Source organism: Panulirus ornatus, chromosome 44 (genome assembly GCF_036320965.1).
Source record: "Panulirus ornatus isolate Po-2019 chromosome 44, ASM3632096v1, whole genome shotgun sequence".
NCBI classification, from domain to species: domain Eukaryota; kingdom Metazoa; phylum Arthropoda; class Malacostraca; order Decapoda; family Palinuridae; genus Panulirus; species Panulirus ornatus.
Genome location: NC_092267.1, coordinates 14,077,694 through 14,093,845, shown reverse-complemented (window position 1 = coordinate 14,093,845; position 16,152 = coordinate 14,077,694). Strand labels below are relative to the sequence as shown.

At 33.6% G+C, this 16,152-nt stretch overlaps 1 protein-coding gene and 1 long non-coding RNA gene across 21 annotated transcripts in view; one reads left to right on the top strand and one right to left on the bottom strand.

The window, feature by feature from the left end:
- Positions 1-16,152, bottom strand: part of LOC139762765 (uncharacterized) — a 172,651-nt gene that overhangs the window by 18,685 nt on the left and 137,814 nt on the right. The window lies entirely within an intron of this gene.
- On the top strand, positions 5,601-14,075 carry LOC139762769 (uncharacterized). Its single transcript, XR_011715837.1, has 5 exons — positions 5,601-9,578; positions 10,168-10,573; positions 11,199-11,608; positions 12,249-12,664; positions 13,237-14,075. It is a non-coding gene; the product is annotated as an uncharacterized lncRNA (long non-coding RNA).

Below are 16,152 nucleotides of genomic sequence, written 5' to 3'. Positions count from 1 at the left end.
ACAGTTAAATAGATATTACATATTTATGATATTACATATTTATGGAGTTTACCTCTGACAATACTTCCTTCAAATGACACTTGCTCTCTCGATCTTTTTTTACCTTTAATGTGTATACAAGACTTTGTGAAATCCATGACTATACAACTGTAAGAGCTTTGAGTGTACTGAAAATTGAAAAATCCATAGTAATTATGCTTATGTGGTTATTTTACCGATTGTGAAGTTTGTCATATTCTCCTCTAGTTTGTATAGTAACTTGCCTCTACAAAACTAGTAAATTGATTGTATCAGTCACTTACCACTTTGCCTCCTGAAGAGCATCTACCAATGTCTTCGTTGTTGAAGCTTCTTCACTCTTGATGTTTGTAATACAAACAAAGCATGATTTCCCCTGTGCACTCACCACATTCTTAAGCATCCATTTGCATTTCTACCTTATCCATAATTCTGAAATTCTCAACTCAGTATTCATGCCATTTGTTTCCATCATGTTCTTAATCCTGGTAGTCATCTAGTGCAATCGTGTTGCTTACAAACCTGTGCTCATTTTCCCATCTTCCACATCACTCTGGTTAGGGTTTTATTGATAGTATTCTGATGTAGGTAGAAGCTTACAAAGTATATTCTCCTGGAACTTGATGATATATCATTAGTAACTTCAGCCTGCTGACTGAATTTGGATTTGTGATTTTTTCCCTTTTGTTGCTGTTTTTCAAATTGGTTATTGATAATTTTCCTGTCTGGCTTTTTCTTGACTTAGGGTCTTTTTATTTCACATGTCTGTGGTATTAAGTATTCTGAACATTTACAACTTAAGAATTTTATTATTTTCAAATTGTCAACAAGAATTCATGTAGATACGAAGTTTATGAAAGAGCCAATATTTTCATGAATATTTTTTCATTTGATATGCTGCATTTTTGACATCTGTTTAGCTAATAAAAATTGAAAAAATTCTTTTTCCCTCCACAACTTTGAAAAATGGTGCCCTCTTAAGACTGAATGGAAGAGCTTATGTCAAGCCAAGCCAATAGTGACAAATTTTTTCACCATATGTCCACATCCTAAAGTTTTTATAAGTATTGTTTGCATTCACTAAGGCTTTAATCACACCAATGATTGCTTTTTTTTCTTTGCATTGTTGTGGTCAGAGATTATATATTTTGGATGGGGAATTTCCTGTAATTCTATTAAATGCCTGTCCATCAGTACATCATTTGAATTGGCTTCTTTGTTGAATATGTAATTAGGGCACTTTAGTTATATCAGTTATGCATATTTATATACCATTCATATTTTGCATGATAATGAAACCTATATAAGAAAATCACAGGCTTCAATTTTTGCAGTTAGCAGTAATAAGTTGATCTACCATCTGATATCTAAATTGGCTACTTATCTAAATATTTTATGCGATTAAAATGCAGTAGCTATATGAGTTACCATGATTTGCTTATTTCTCTGGTATTCATGTTTGGCAAATACTGAAAGTTATGTTTGCTGGTTGGTGATGAAAAAAAGGATCCATATTTTCAAATATTTGAAAATAAGGCAAACAGGTTGTACTGTTGTTAAATGTTGTGTTGTTTTTATTATATTGACTGGTACATTTGAGATAACTATAAGTCCACCATTGTGATCAGTTGTGATTTTAATTGTTTTTTTTTATTATTACTAATGTCTTGGTACTCATTTCAGTGCCACCCATATTGTGCACAAACTGAAACCAGAGGAAGAAAATTTTGTGTTTTCAAATACTTATCAGTGCTGAAAACATAAGAAAGTGGATCATTGTGGGAAATGAGTAACAAATAAGGATCACGTCTTAAAAAATAGTTACATGAAGGAAAATGAGGATCAGATACAATTCACACAACTTGACAGATATTACATTACAGTACACAAATTGTGATTGCTTCTAGTTTTTTAAGGTGGATCTATAACTCTGTTGAAGTTATACCAATAGGGATTTCAGTATCTGGTTTGATTAAAAAGAAACCTGAGATTATGCGAGACAGAAATGAATATTTCTTTGCTTAGTGAAGAGCATTAATAATGATTACATATGGTGCAAAGTGAAGGAAAAAAGGTGACTGGAATTTGACAAGGTTGTTGATGATTGTAGCCGAGGGATTGTCTCTTGCATGCAAGAAATATTTATATAATAATGTTTTATTTTTGGATGAGTTTTATGTTGCATTCATGTTCTAAGACTACAGTTTTTATGAAAGAATGCAGATCTAAATGGAATATCATTGGTTAAGAACTCTGGCTGTAGGTGGAGTAGAATGTTGAAAGGCTTACAAGGATGGGGATGTGCTGTGGCCTTAGGTGAATTTCAGTAGAAGACAAAATTGTATCATATTAAAAGACAATTTAAAAGGTTTACAACAATAAACAGTTCCTGTGAAAGTGGTTGGCTTGTAAATGGGAGATGAGAAGCACATGGTTTGATGACATGGAAAATTTGGAATAAAAATTGAGCATTAAAATTTGGATTCTTCAAGAAAACATAAAATTAAGAAGAAAAAAATTATGGTCGCATGTGTCTTTTGGGTATTTTTAGTTCAGATCTGATAGAAGTGTATGACAAACACAAAAAGTGAAAGCAATTGTAGTTTAATATCAGGTAGTTGTTTGAAGAAACCAGTAGAGAAAACCAACTTACAACTCGTCAGACTGTGGAAAGATATACATATATGGAAAGGGGAAATAGCCAAGGAACCTATACAGGAGGAGCCTAATACATTGCATTTTGTAGACCATTGTTCATACAGAAAAAATTAACAAAGAAGACTGAATCATAAGCTCACTGTTTCATTGAAAAGAATCATAGCATTCACAAAAAAATATGTGGGATGAAAAGCAAGAGGTCTAATAACATTATGCCTAAATAGAATGATGTTTGAATTATATGCATGTTCTTTTGTCTTAGGGAAGGCTTGTGAAGTTAATGGAAATTGTAAAGATTGGTGTTGACCAGGGTAGGAGGATGATTGGTAGGCTATGTTATGATGAGGAAATAATCAATGTGGTAGATTTGGAACCTGTAATGATTAGACTAGAAATCATTCACGGGATTTCATCACCAATTGTCCCTTATGAAATTAAAGTGATTATTATTCTTCAAGCAATGGAAGAAGTTGAGGAAGGGAGTTAAGGCAAGAGGAGAGCTGCTGAACAATACCGTATGCAGATGACCAGGGAAAGGTTGCTTGTATAGGAGCTGGTCTACAGAGGTACGTGAGTAGTAAAAATAACAACAAAGGGATTTGCTCTGAACGTAAATGTAGAATGAGAGTAGAATAGGTGATCTGTTTCACCTTCTTGGTTATCCTGGTCACAACAGTTGGGAAAAGATGAGGCAGAGATCAGATTTAGTGTTGTGATAAGTTGGGAAAAGATGAGGCAGAGATCAGATTTAGTGTTGTGATAAGGAAGGAAGCATTAACCAAGAGGGAGAGGTAATGTAAAGAAGATTGATGGCTGAAGTGATTGATTGTAATAAATGAAGAAAAAAATGAAAGTAGAGAGTAAAAGCCTTAGACTAGCCCTTAGGCAGAATATTAACAATTGGGAGTACTGTTCAGTAAAACATCAGTGACAAGAAGATACAGCAATTTGCATATATGAGAGAGAATATATTATGTCATTACCTACTAGTATTTGTGTACCTCAAAAGTTTTATTTTTGTACAGATTCCTTTGTCACATATCATTGCTATCACTTTCACTTCGCATTTTCCACATGTTCACTGCTAGATAATACTATGAAAATATTTTCTCATCTTTTGTGATTTCCCTTTGTTTAACTTCTTGTGTTCTTCAATCATATGGTTCGTCCCAGTTTCACTGTATTACAAAACATAACTCACACCAAATATTTTGAGAAACTTCAGTATTGTTATCCTTTCACCCCTTCATCTTCTGTCATCAGATCTGGATAAGTATGCTACTGCTATTTCAGCCTTTAAGTACTTTAAGAGTGCTAACTGTATTTCAGACCCAGGTGTAAATTAATATGACATTTTTGTTAACTTGATAGCAAATTTTCCATTGCTCATACCTTTAAACGTTTTATTCTCATATGAAGAATGCATGAATCATTAACATTATGATTGTGATTCGTAATCATTGAATGCTCTCATCTTTAAATTACAGAAGCCGAGTCAGTATTACTAATTAATCATTGACATTTTCTTTTTTCCATAATGATAAGAGTGTAAGTTCATTTAGTTTCAAGGAGAAAACTGTTCTCTCTTTGAGATATACATTCACTATGTGACATTGTACATAACATTTGTAGCACCTTAAAAACTTGACCGGTAATACTCACAAAACATGTGAATACGCATTTGTATGTAGGCCATTGCCTTGTATACATCTATATCTCTGATGTCCATTCCCTTTAGGAACTCCCTGAAAGGGATAGCCATGGCAAAGTCTACATAACTGGTGAACTCCATTGCCATTTCTTAGCCTTTAGTGCCTCATCCTTAACAGGCCTGTTGGCAGAGAACAACTCTAATTCTTTGTAAATCTAATTTGACATTGATAGGAAATCTTACCTGTCATGGTCTGATTGACAGTTTGCTTAGGCCAATTGCACACGGTGAGAAAAAATGTATAAATCTTTTAATAAATATTCTTTGAAATGTCAAAGAAGTAGTTATCATTTGGTATGTTGACTTTAAAAAAAAAAGAAAATTACTTAATATCTACTGAGTGTGAATAAATCTAGATTTCAGGGTCCTAGAATAGTTCTTATTACTAATTCAATACATGATAAAACCAAACATGCTTTGATAATGTATCATGTTAACAAACCAAGCATGCTTTGATAATGTAACATTTTACATTCATTTCCATGCATGTAATATTAAATACCATCACAAGATTCAAGGATGTAAATAATACCATGCAAAGGAGCATCCATTTTCAAAATTACTTTTTCATTTATGCAACGTACATCTCAAGGTTTAGTAAAGGAAGAAATTTGATTTTACACGAGATTGGGAATGAATAATTTCATTACAGAAAATCCAAGACTCCCTGCATATTTTCTCCTTGGAATTTTCTGGTATCAGTTGAAAACTTTTTTAAGTTCATTTTTAAAGTAAACAGTCTTGTATTAATAAACATAGTATTATTTGGTGGAGAAGTAAGCTCACATTGTATTTTATTTTCTCGTTTGTATACTTACTTCGACTTACGTGTTTTCAAAAAATTAAATCAAATATACCTTGAAGTGAAAATTTTTTCATAGGGTCACGTTAAATGATGTATAAAACCCTGGGAAATTTCCATTAGTTCTTATTGCATACTGAAGAATCTGTTTTGGGATTTTGAAATGGTGATTGTGATCTTGACAAATGTAGTAGTTTTTGAGACTTTATACTTTATTGTGCCAAAGAGGTTTTGAGCTTCTTCATACTTTATTGTGCCAAAGATGCCATGGTAAAGGCAACACTGAATTTGTTCACACTTGTCCACCCTTTCCTGCATCAGTAAGGTAATAACGTAAATCCATAGCATGTAGGGGGTTAGTATAATGTTGCTTCCTTCAGTACATGCTTGAGATGGTCACAGTTATATAATGAATTGTTTACCTGGGAGGGTACGGTATGACTGTGTGATATTGACAAAAAGAAATTGCTGGCAGAAAAAAAATATTTATTTGGGTCTCTTGGATTGATGAATTTTCAGTTTTCCCTCTTCCATTTCATATCTTTGTGATAAAAAAAAATTCATTAGCATAGTGATGAGTGCTCAGCAATCTATGAATAAAGTAAGAAATCAGTGATGAAAATTTTTGAAAATAAGATAGAGAATTAAGCATTATGAGATTATTTCTCAATACTCAAGATATGTAAATGATTAATTATCTTCCACCTCATAATAGACTTAAAGAAGTTGATGGGTATATTCCTCATCAGTTATCTCACCCCGTTGTCAAAATCACTTATCTAACTGGTTCATATAGTATCCTATATAGACTGTTAATGTAACTGTTTTGAGAGTACCAGGAAGGAAAGTGAGTTATAATGATAATATTAACCTGAGGTGTTCATATATGTACAATAAACTCATGATTGTCTGGTTCTTTTGGTTTTCTAAATTCTCGATTTTTCTTGTTCATTTCAGTAGCATGATGAGGGTTGTCCACAAATTGTGAAAGTGAATATGAAGTAGCGAAGAACTGTGATTCAGATGATGTTTCATTGGAAGAAGCAACACAAAAAAACTGTTCACATGCAAGACCAGAAAGACTGAAGCCAACAGTGTATTGAGAACCCTCATAAACTTTTTCTTCAAAGGGTGATTTTCAGACTCAAAACAACTAAAGCTACGAAGATAACTTATACCTCAGTTTGAGAGAGTATTGAAGTATTGGCAAAAAACATCTAACGTGGTTTCACCTTCTCCAAGCCAAACCATCGAAAGCACGCTCTTAACAATCCCTCATGCACCTTAGGATATTCAGGCAACAGCTGAGAATTGTGTGCTTACAAAACTACTTTGGTCTCCTTAAATGGGACTTAGACACTGCAATTGGTGAGTGAATACCATGAGTTCCATTTTAACTAATCTTTTATGACAATCATAACACCAATGTCTACCCATTTTCCTCTCTCTCTCTCTCTCTCTCTCTCTCTCAGAAAATCAAGAGTTTACTGTATTTCTTGGAAGTGATAGATCTAGGAAATTGTGCAAAATGTATATGATATGCTGTTCTGCATAGTAAGGCTTAGCATTTTCTTTTTGTCAAACACTTTTGATGATAAGGTGATATAGTTCATTAAAAAAAATTTAGGGAAATTAGAAAATAAGATAGAGAAGTAAGCATTATGAGATTATTTCTCAATACTCAAGATATGTAAACGATTCATTATCCACCTCATAATAGATTTAAAGAAGTTGATGGGTATAATCCTCATCAGTTATCTCAACCCATAATCAAAATCACATATCTAACTGGTTCATGCATGTAGTAGCCTATATGAATGTTAATGTAACTGTTCTTGAGAGTACGAGGAAGAAAACTGAGTTATAATGATAATATTAGCCTGAGGTGTTCATATATGTATAATAAACTCATGATTGTCTGGTTCTTTTGGTTTTCTGAATTTTCGATTTTTCTTGTTCATTTCAGTAGCATGAGGATTGTCCAAAATTGTGAAAGTGAATATGAAGTAGCAAAGAACTGTGATACAGATGATGTTTCACTGGAAGAACCATCACAAAAAAAATGTTCACACATGCAAGACCAGAAAGACTGAAGCCAACAGTGTATTGAAAACCCATATAAACCTCTTCTTCAAAGGGTGATTTTCAAACTCAAAACAATTAAAGCTACGAAGATAACTTATACCTCAGTTTGAGAGTATTGAAGTATTGGCAAAAAACATTAACATGGTTTCACCTTCTCCAAGCCAAACCATCGAAAGCACGCCCTTAACAATCCCTCAAGCACCTTAAGATATACAGGCAACAGCTGAGAATTTTATGCTTACAACACTACTCTGGTCTCCTTAAATTGGACTTAGACACTGAAATTGGTGAGTGAATACCATGAATTTCATTTTAACTAACCTTTTATGACAATCATAACACCAATGTCCAGACATTTTCCTCTCTCTCTCTCTCTCTCTCTGTCTCTCTCTCTCTCTCTCTCTCTCTCTCTCTCTCTCTCTCTCTCTCTCTCTCTCTCTCTCTCTCTCTCTCTCTCAGAAAATCAAGAGTTTACTGTATTTCTTGGAAGTGATAGATCTAGGAAATTGTGCAAAATGTATATGATATGTTGTTCTGCATAGCAAGGCTTACCATTTTTTTTTTCCACTCTTTTGATGTTATGGAGATATATTTCATTAAAAAATTTTAGAGAAATTAGAAAATAACATAGAGAAGTAAGCATTATGAGATTATTTCTCAATACTCAAGATATGTAAATGATTCATTATCCACCTCATAATAGATTTAAAGAAGTTGATGGGTATATTCCTCATCAGTTATCTCACCCCATTGTCAAAATCACTTATCTAACTGGTTCATATTGTAGCCTATATGAATGTTAATGTAACTGTTCTAGAGTGTAATAGGAAGGAAACTGAGTTACAATGATAATATTAACCTGAGGTGTTCATATATGTACAATAAACTCATGATGGTCTGGTTCTTTTGGTTTTCTAAATTTGTCCACAAATTGTGAAAGTGAATATGAAGTAGCGAAGAAATGTGATACAGATGATGTTTCACTAGAAGAAGCGACACAAAAGAAATGTTCACACATGCAAGACCAGAAAGACTGAAGCCAACAGTGTATTGGAAACCCTCGTAAACATTTTCTTCAAAGGGTGATTTTCAGACTCAAAACAACTACAGCTATGAAGACAACTTATTCCTCAGTTTAAGAGAGTATTGAAGTATTGGCAAAAACATCTAACGTGGTTTCACCTTCTCCAAGCCAAACCATCGAAAGTACGCCCTTTACAATCCCTCAAGCACCTTAGGATATTCAGGCAACAGCTGAGAATTGTGTGCTTACAAAACTACTCTGGTCACCTTAAATTGGACTTAGACACTACAATTGGTAAGTGAATACCATGAGTTTCATTTTAACTAACCTTTTATGACAATCGTAACACCAATGTCTAGCCATTTTCCTCTCTCTCTCAGAAAATCAAGAGTTTACTATATTTCTTGGAAGTGATAGATCTAGGAAAATGTGCAAAATGTATATGATATGTTCTGCACAGCAAGGCTTATCATTTTCTTTATGTCCCACACCTTTAATGTTATGGTGATATAGTTCATTAAAAATTTTTAGGGAAATTAGAAAATAAGATAGAGAAGTAAGCATTATGAGATTGTTTCTCAATTCTCAAGATATATAAACGATTGATTATCTCACACCTCATAATAGATTGAAAGAAGTTGATGGGTATATTCCTCATCAGTTATCTCACCCCATTGTCAAAATCACTTATATAACTGGTTCATATTGTAGCCTATATGAATGTTAATGTAACTGCTCTTGACAGTACTAGGAAGTAAGCTGAGTTATAATGATAATATTAACCTGAGGTGTTCATATCTGTACAGTAAACTCATGATTGTCTGGTTCTTTTGGTTTTCTGAATTTTCGATTGTTCTTGTTCATTTCAGTAGCATGATGAGGATTGTCCAAAATTGTGAAAGTGAATATGAAGTAGCAAAGAACTGTGATACAGATGATGTTTCACTGGAAGAACCATCACAAAAAAAATGTTCACACATGCAAGACCAGAAAGACTGAAGCCAACAGTGTATTGAAAATCCTTATAAACCTTTTCTTCAAAGGGTGATTTTCAAACTCAAAACAACTAAAGCTACGAAGATAACTTATACCTCAGTTTAAGAGAGTATTGAAGTATTGGCAAAAAACATTAACGTGGTTTCACCTTCTCCAAGCCAAACCATCGAAAGCACGCCCTTAACAATCCCTCAAGCACCTTAGGATATTCAGGCAACAGCTGAGAATTTTATGCTTACAAAACTACTCTGGTCTCCTTAAATGGGACTTAGACACTGCAATTGGTGAGTGAATCCCATGAATTTCATTTTAACTAACCTTTTATGACAATCATAACACCAATGTCTAGCCATTTTCCTCTCTCTCTCTCTCTCTCTCTCTCTCTCTCTCTCTCTCTCTCTCTCTCTCTCTCTCTCTCTCTCTCAGAAAATCAAGAGTTTACTGTATTTCTTGTTGTTCTACATACCAAGGCATATAATTTTTTTTTGTCCCACACTTTTGATGTTATGATGATATAGTTCATTAAACATTTCTAGGGAATTTAGAAAATAAGATAGAGAAGTAAGCATTATGAGATTATTTCTCAATACTCAAGATATGTAAACAATTGATTATCTCCCACCTCATATTAGATTTAAAGAAGTTGGTGGGTATATTCCTCATCAGTTATCTCACCCCATTGTCAAAATCACTTGTCTAACTGGTTCATATAGTAACCTATATGAATGTTAGTGTAACTGCTCTTGAGAGTACTAGGAAGGACAGTGAGTTATAATGATAATATTGACCTGAGCTGTTCATATATGTACAATAAACTCATGATAGTTTGGTTCTTTTGGTTTTCTAATTCTCGATTTTTCTTGTTCATTTCAGTAGCATGATGAGGATTGTCCACAAATTGTGAAAGTGAATATGAAGTAGCAAAATGTGATACAGATGATGTTTCACTGGAAGAAGCAACACAAAAAAAAAATGTTCACACATGCAAGACCAGAAATACTGAAGCCAACAGTGTATTGAAAATCCTCATCAGCTTTTTCTTCAAAGGGTGATTTTCAGACTCAAAACAACTAAAGCTACGAAGATAACTTATACCTCAGTTTAAGAGAGTATTGAAGTATTGGCAAAAAACATCTAACGTGGTTTCACCAAGCCAGACCATCGAAAGCATGTCCTTAACAAACCCTCAAGCACCTTAGGATATTCAGGCAACTGCTGAGAATTGTATGCTTACAAAACTACTCTGGACTCCTTAAATGGGACTTATACACTACAATTGGTAAGTGAATACCATGAGTTTCATTTTAACTAATCTTTTATGACAATCATAACACCAATGTTTAGCCATTTTCCTCTCTCTCTCTCTCTCTCTCTCTCTCTCTCTCTCTCTCTCTCTCTCTCTCTCTCTCTCTCTCAGAAAATCAAGAGTTTACTGGATTTCTTGGAAGTGATAGATCTAGGAAATTGTGCAAAAAGGATATAATATGTTGTTCTGCATAGCAAGGCTTATCATTTTCTTTTTGTCCCACACTTTTGATGTTATGGTGATATAGTTCATTAAACATTTTTAGGGAAATTAGAAAATAAGATAGAGAAGTAAGCATTATGAGATTATTTCTCAATACTCAAGATATGTAAACGATTATCTCCCACTTCATAATAGATTTAAAGAAGTTATGGGTATATTCCTCATCAGTTATCTCACCCCATTGTCAAAATCACTTATCTAACTGGTTTATATAGTATCCTATATGAATGTTAATGTAACAGCTCTTGAGACTACTAGGAGGGAAACTGAGTTATAATGATAATATTAACCTTAGGTGTTCATATATGTACAATACACTTATGATTGTCTGGTTCTTTTGGTTTTCTAAATTTTCGATTTTTCTTGTTCATTTAAGTATCATGATGAGGATTGTCCACAAATTGTGAAAGTGAATATGAAGTAGCGAAGAACTGTGATACAGATGATGTTTCACTGGAAGAAGCAACACAAAAGAAATGTTCACACATGCAAGACCAGAAAGACTGAAGCCAACAGTGTATTGAAAACCCTCATAAACTTTTTCTTCAAAAGGTGATTTTCAGACTCAAAACAACTAAAGGTACGAAGACAACTTATTCCTTAGTTTAAGAGAGGATTGAAGTATTGGCAAAAAACATCTAACATGGTTTCACCTTCAAGCCAGACCATCAAAAGAACGCCCTTAACAATCCCTCAAGCACCTTAGGCTATTCAGGCAACAGCTGAGAATTGTGTGCTTACAAAACTACTCTGGTCTCCTTAAATGGGACTTAGACACTACAGTTGGTAAGTGAATACCAAGAGTTTCATTTTAACTAATCTTTTATGACAATCATAACACCAATGTCTAGCCATTTTCCTCTCTCTCTCTCTCTCTTTCAGAAAATCAAGAGTTTACTGTATTTCTTGGAAGTGACAGATCTAAGAAATTGTGCAAAATGTATATGATATGTTGTTCTGCATAGCAAGGCTTATCATTTTCAGTATGTCCCACACTTTTGATGTTATGGTGATATAGTTCATTAAAAATTTTTAGAGAAATTAGAAAATAAGATAGAGAAGTAAGCTTTATGAGATTATTTCTCAATACTCAAGATATGTAAACGATTAATTATCTCCCACCTCGTAAAAGATTTAAAGAGGAAGATGGGTATATTCCTCATCAGTTATCTCACCCCATTGTCAAAATCACTTATCTAACTGGTTCATTTAATAGACTATATGAAAATGTAACTGCTCTTGAGAGTACTAGGAAGGAAACTGAGTTATAATAATGATATTAAACTGAGGTGTTCATATTTGTACAATAAACTCATGATTGTCTGGTTCTTTTGGCTTTCTAAATTTTCGATTTTTCTCGTTCATTTCAGTACCATGTCTGGTTCTTTTGGTTTTCTAAATTTTCGATTTTTCTTGTTCATTTCAGTACCATGACGAGGATTGTCCACAATTTGTAAAAAAGTAAATATGAATTAGCGAAGAACTGTAATACAGATGATGTTTCACTGGAAGAAGCAACACAAAAGAAATGTTCACACATGCAAGACCAGAAAGACTGAAGCCAACAGTGTATTGAAAACCCTCATCAACTTTTTCTTCAAAGGATGATTTTCAGACTCATAACAACTAAAGCTACAAAAATAACTTATACCTCAGTTTAAGAGAGTATTGAAGTATTAGCAAAAAAACATCTAACATGGTCTCACCTTCTCCAAGCCAAACCATCGAAAGCACGGCCTTTACAATCCCTCAAGCACCTTAGGATATTCAGGCAACAGCTGAGAATTGTGTGCTTACAAAACTACTCTGGTCTCCTTAAATGGGACTTAGACACTGCAATTGGTGAGTGAATACCATGAGTTTCATTTTAACCTTTTATGACAATCATAACACCAATGTCTTGACATTTTCCTCTGTCTCTTCATCAGAAAATCAAGAGTTTACTGTATTTCTTGAATGTGATAGATCTAGGAAATTGTGGAAAATGTATATATTTTGTTCTGCATAGCAAGGCTTATCATTTTCTTTTTGTCCCACACTTTTGATGTTATGGTGATATAGTTCTTTCAAATTTTTTAGGGAAATTAGAAAATAAGATAGAGAAGTAAGCATTATGAAAGTATTTTTCAATACTCAAGATATGTAAACAATTAATTATCTCCCACATAATAGATATATAGAAGTTGATGGGAATATTCCTCATCAGTTATCTCACCCTGTTGTCAAAATCACTTATCTAACTGGTTCATATAGTACCCTATATGAATGTTAATGTAACTGCTCTTGAGAGTACTAGGAAGGAAACTGAGCTATAATGATAATATTAACCTGAGGTGTTCATATATGTACAATAAATTCATGATTGTTTGGTTCTTTTGGTTTTCCAAATTTTTGATTTTTCTTGTTCATTTCAGTAGCATGATGAGGTTTGTCCACATATTGTGAAAGTGAATATGAAGTAGGGAAGAACTGTGATACAGATGATGTTTCACTGGAAGAAGCAACACAAAATAAATGTTCATACATGCAAGACCAGAAAGACTGAAGCCAACAGTGTATTGAAAACCTTCATAAACTTTTTCTTCAAAGGGTGATTTTCAGACTCAAAACAACTAAAGCTACAAAGATAACTTATACCTCAGTTTAAGAGGGTATTGAAGTATTGGCAAAAAACATCTAATGTGGTTTCACCTTCTCCAAGCCAAACCATCGAAAGCACTCCCTTAACAATCCCTCAAGCACCTTAGGATATTCAGGCAACAGCTGAGAATTGTGTGCATACAAAACTACTCTGGTCTCCGTAAATGGGACTTAGACACTGCTAGACACTACAATTGGTAAGTGAATACCATGAGTTTCATTTTAACTAACCTTTTATGACAATTATAACACCAATGTCTAGCCCTTTTCCTCTTTCTTTCTCTCTCTCTATCTGAAAATCAAGAGTTTACTGTATTTCTTGAAATTGATAGATCTAGGAAATTGTGCAAAATGTATACGATATGTTGTTCTGCATAGTGCTTATCATTTTCTTTTTGTCCCACAGTTTTGATGTTATGGTGATATAGTTCATTAAAAATTTTTAGGGAAATTAGAAAATAAGATTGAGAAGTAAGCATTATGAGATTATTTCTCAGTACTCAAGATATGTGAACGATAATTATCTCCCACCTCATAATAGATTTAAAGAAGGTGATGGGTATATTCCTCATCAGTTATCTCACCCCGTTGTCAAAATCACTTATCTAACTGGTTGATATAGTAGCCTATATGAATGTTAATGTAACTGTTCTTGGGAGTACTAGGAGGGAAAGTGAGTTATAATGATAATATTAACCTTAGGTGTTCATATATGTACAATAAACTCATGATTGTCTGGTTCTTTTGGTTTTCTAAATTTTCGATTGTTCTTGTTTATTTCAGTAGCATGACGAGGATTGTCCACAAATTGTGAAAGTGAATATGAAGTAGTGAAGAACTGTGATACAGATGATGTTCCACTGGAAGAAGCAACACAAAAAGAATGTTCACACATGCAAGACCAGAAAGACTGAAGCCAACAGTGTATTGAAAACCCTCATAAACTTTTTCTTCAAAGGGTGATTTTCAAACTCAAAACAACTAAAGCTGCAAAGATAACTTATACCTCAGTTTAAGAGATCTCATATTGAGGTATTGGCAAAATGCATCTAACGTGGTTTCCCCTTCTTCAAGCCAAACCATCAAAAGCACGGCCTTATCAATCCCTCAAGCACCTTAGGATATTCAGGCAATGACTGAGAATTTTGTGCTTACAAAACTACTCTGGTCTCCTTAAATGGGACTTAGACACTGCAATTGGTGAGTGAATACCATGAGTTTCATTTTAACTAACCTTTGATGACAATCATAACACCAATATCTAGCCATTTTCCTCTCTCTCTCTCTCTCTCTCTCTCTCTCTCTCTCTCTCTCTCTCTCTCTCTCTCAGAAAATCAAGAGTTTACTGTATTTCTTGGAAGTGATAGATGTAGGAAATTGTGCAAAATGTTTATATGTTCTTCTGCATAGTAAGTCTTATCATTTTCTTTTTTTTCCCACACTTTTGAATATATGGTGATAAAGTTCATTAAAAATTTTTAGGGAAATTAGAAAATAGGATAGAGAAGTAAGCATTATGAGATTATTTCTCAATACTCAAGATATGTAAATGATTAATTATCTTCAACCTCATAATAGATTTAAAGAAGTTGATGGGTATATTCCTCATCAGTTATCTCACCCCGTTGTCAAAATCACTTATCTAACTGGTTCATATAGTAGCCTATATGAATGTTAATGTAACTGCTTTTCAGAGTACTAGGAAGGGAACTGAGCTATAATGATAATATTAACCTGAGGTGTTCATATATGTACAATAAACTCATGATTGTCTGGTTCTTTTTGTTTTCTAATTTTCGATTTTTCTTGTTCATTTCAGTAGCATGATGAGGATTGTCCACAAATTGTGAAAGTGAATATGAAGTAGCGAAGAACTGTGATACAGATGATGTTTCACTGGAAGAAGCAACACAAAATAAATGTTCACACATGCAAGACCAGAAAGACTGAAGGCAACAGTGTATTGAAAATCCTCTTTGACTTTTTCTTCAAAGGGTGATTTTCAGACTCAAAACAACTGAAGCTACGAAGATAACTTATACCTCAGTTTAAGAGAGTACTGAAGTATTGGCAAAACACATCTCGCGTGGTTTCACCTTCTCCAAGCCAAACCATCGAAAGCACGCCCTTTACAATCCCTCAAGCACCTTAGGATATTCAGGCAACAGCTGAGAATTGTGTGCATACAAAACTACTCTGGTCTCCGTAAATGGGACTTAGACACTACAATTGGTAAGTGAATACCATGACTTTCATTTTAACTAACCTTTTATGACAATCTTAACACCAATGTCTAGCCATTTTCCTCTCTCTCTCTTAGAAAATCAAGAGTTTACTGTATTTCTTGGAAGTGATAGATCTAGGAAATTGTGCAAAATGGATATGATATGTTGTTCTTCATAGCAAGGCTTATCATTTTCTTTTTGTCCCACACTTTTGATGTTATGGTGATATAGTTCATTAAAAATTTTTAGGGAAATTAAAAAATAAGATAGAGAAGTAAGCATTATGAGATTGTTTCTCAATACTCAAGATATATAAACGATTAATTGTCTCACACCTCATAATAGAGTTAAAGAAGTTGATGGGTATATTCTTCATCAGTTATCTCACCCCATTGTCAAAATCACTTATCTAACTGGTTCATATTGTAGCCTATATGAATGTTAATGTAACTGCTCTTGAGAGTA